The sequence below is a fragment of the Lycium barbarum genome, chromosome 7 (assembly GCF_019175385.1).
Source record: "Lycium barbarum isolate Lr01 chromosome 7, ASM1917538v2, whole genome shotgun sequence".
NCBI classification, from domain to species: Eukaryota; Viridiplantae; Streptophyta; class Magnoliopsida; order Solanales; family Solanaceae; genus Lycium; species Lycium barbarum.
This window is the reverse complement of record NC_083343.1, coordinates 82,414,433-82,417,834: the sequence shown is the minus strand read 5'-3', so window position 1 is coordinate 82,417,834 and position 3,402 is coordinate 82,414,433.

Below are 3,402 nucleotides of genomic sequence, written 5' to 3'. Positions count from 1 at the left end.
TTCAAGAGAGAAAACAATTGAGAGCAAAAATTAAAGAGGCCTTCGGCCATGACAAGAAAAAAAGAAAAACAAATGTAAGTCCTTCAACTTTGATCCCAAAAATCTCTTCCTTCTTGGATTCTTGATAAGCTCAGGACGCTTTTCGATGTGGTATAATTAGTTTAGCGAGAGGACGACGTTAGGGCAAGTGGAAAAATTGAAGAAAAAGGTAAAAAAATTATCTTTTATGTTATGGAAAAAGTATATATGTTATAGTGGTTAGAAGTGCATGAAAATCATGAAATTGTGGTTTGTGTGTGCTTGGCCGTGTGGGTGTGTAAGTGGGTGTGTGGCCGTGTGTAGTATGGTGCCATGGAAAGTGATGGATTAAATTCTATTTAGTCTATTAGTTGCGTCGTTGTTGCATTTGTGACGTGAATATGGGTTTAATGAATCAAGTCAGCATTAAAAATGGTTGTGGGTTGTTATGGAAAATTATATGATTTTTATATAATTTTTATATAATTATGAAAGTAGAGTTCTAGAATGTGAATCATTATTGTTATTAATGAATTTGGAAGAAAACAATGCGAGTTGGTAGTGTTGTTGTATTCGTTGAAGTTTCGGATAGAATATGGAATTGGCGGAATTGTTTGAATCCTTGAATATTGGTTGAAATGCTATTGCATTATGATTGAATAATCTTGAATTAGTTAATGAATATGGGAATGTTGATATTAGTTTGATATTGTGGAGTTTGAATGGAAGTTGTCTCCTTATGTAGAAAGGAAGAATATTGATGCTAGAACCTATTTTGTTGTGATTCTTGATTCATTTGGTATGGTTGGGTTGTTGTTGTTGTTGATATTGAGCCGAGCTAAGTCTCGGGGATGTTATATGTATAGGGGAAGTGCTGCCGAAATTTCGGTAGACAAATACATAGTTAAATGAATTCTGGAAGTCTTGAAATTCCTAATTGGTAACTTTGACCATTTGTAGATTCTGAGCGAGACGGGATTTGAGTTTTGACGAGCGTGAGACGCTTATAAGGTATGTAAGGCTACCCTATTCCTTCTTTTGGCATGTCTTAGGTATACTAGGTCGATATTGGAGCCCCGGAGGCAATTCTGTTCCTGGAAATCCGAATTGGAAATCGAGCACTATTCATTCAATTGAATTGAACCTTAAAGTTCTCCTTTTGGTTGAAAAGTAATCAAATGTCCGAAACTTATGCAAATGTAATCGAATCGCTTCGGAACCTCCACGTATGATCCCATAGACCCCAAATGTCCGTGATTCATGTCCACCACCTCGACTTGACCCGAGGTGGGCCCGCTAGCATTGAGATTCCCTTGTTTGCTCTATTAGTCTCATTTTTGTACAATGTTGGCAAAGCACTTTTGTTTATGAATTTTGACTATCATAAAGTAATGTTTTGACTGCCACGATATTCTAAATTATATTTTGAACCATAAATACTACTTTGGAAATACTTTTGTGAAACGAACCCCGTATTGACTAATTGTTCGAACTACTTGACTAATGAGTTAGCATATGAAATTATCAAGTTTCAAAAAGTGTTTTGATATATAAATTGCATTGTTTGCTCACGACTCCGCTCGTGCCCTTATTATGATTTCGTTCACCGGTTCCCGGGCCGGTTATGGTTCGTGCGCGCTATGATAAATTCGGCCGTATGCTGTGTTACGGTTCCCGAGACCTATCGGGTTCCGTTTGGAGTTATGTTGTGATATGGCTGGTGATATGTTATGATGATATGTGTGTTCGGGGATGTATGGAGATTTGAACTTTCTGGTGGTATGTTGTTTGTGGCACCAGCGTCGGAGTGGTGATCACGTTCCTGAGCTTTTGCATGATTTTATCTGCATTTTGTATATATGGTTTCAGTATAGGTTTGATATACTATTCAGTATTTCCCCTTTTGTATCCTGTTTGTTTCAGTTGTGGCTTATATTTCTGTACTCTATGCTTTACATACTCAGTACATCGTTCGTAATGACCCCCTTTCTTCGTGGGCTGCGTTTCATGCCCGCAGGTACAGACACCGGTGATCCACCACTGTAGGCTCCATTTTCTGCTATTTCGGAGTGCTCCCTTTTGATCCGGAGCCCACTTTTGGTACATATATTTTTTTGCTATGTATATACCTCTGTATATCTGACTATTTGGGTACGGCGGGGCCCTGTCCCTTCATATGTTTTCGTTCTGGATTTTAGAGGCCTGTAGTCATATATGTGGGTCGAGGGTCCTATATGTGTCTGTTTGTTTTCGACTTGCGTCTTAATGCGGTCCGTCTGTTATGGTGGCCAAAATGGCCCTTATGTTTATATTTGTGCATATTACCGGCGATGTGCATTCCGCCGCTCCCTTCTGTTCTAATATGATATTTTGGTACGCGTGACCGTTTAAGACAAGTTTTGATTTAAATTATGTTTAAAATGACTATTATGAAATTTCAGCTAAGTTTGGGTTTGATAATTGGATGTGTGAATCGGTCTGGGTGCCCAAGTAGGGTGCCAGTCGCGGCCCATGGGGCTGGGTCGTGACAAAAGTGGTATCAGAGCGGTTTGTCCTCGGAATGTCTACAGGCCGTGTCTCGTAGAGTCTTGTTTATCGGTGTGTTGTGCACCACATCTATAAACAGGAGGCTACAGGACATTTAGGATGTTACCTTTCTTTGAATCTTAGACCGTGCGATAGAGCCAGCCGTAGGAAATGAATTCCTTCCTACTAACCTTTGATTTCAGCCAAAGAACGGCATCGACAGAAGATAATGATTGATGATATTGGAAGCTACACAGTACACAGGTACGTAATGGTATGGAAGATGTATGCTAGGTAAGGTGTTTGGAATACGATTGAAATATAAAGTTGAAGATTAAACAGAAAAGTAAACAGGAAAGTGCCTCCGATGCCGTTTGAGTTAGGCATGTGAGGTAAGTTTCGACATTTTCATACTTTTGTTTGAAATTGTTAGCCCTGTGTGGCAATGACACGACATGATACGATATATATATATACGTATAGGCGTTGGCCCTGTGAGGCACGGTTGGTATTTTCTGCGTGCAGGTTTTGGGATAGTAAGAAATACAGAGGAACAGCTGCCCAATTTTTTTTTTCCAGAAATATAAAAAGGAGAATAAGATATAAATTCTTAGTATGTCTTGAAAGTCGATACCGATAGGGTAAATCTATTATGTTGGCTTAAAGTACAAGAGATACCCACCATGTCATTCGTGAGAAGCCTCATCCTTATTTGGGAAATTTTATTTCGAGGAAGCCTATATGAGCAGCAATTCGCAACTTATTTAAACGGACCAGAATGTGTTCCAACCCTATTTTGCTTTAGAAAAGCCTATGTCGAAGGGCAAAAATGTCCAATGATTACGTTTCATCTTATTG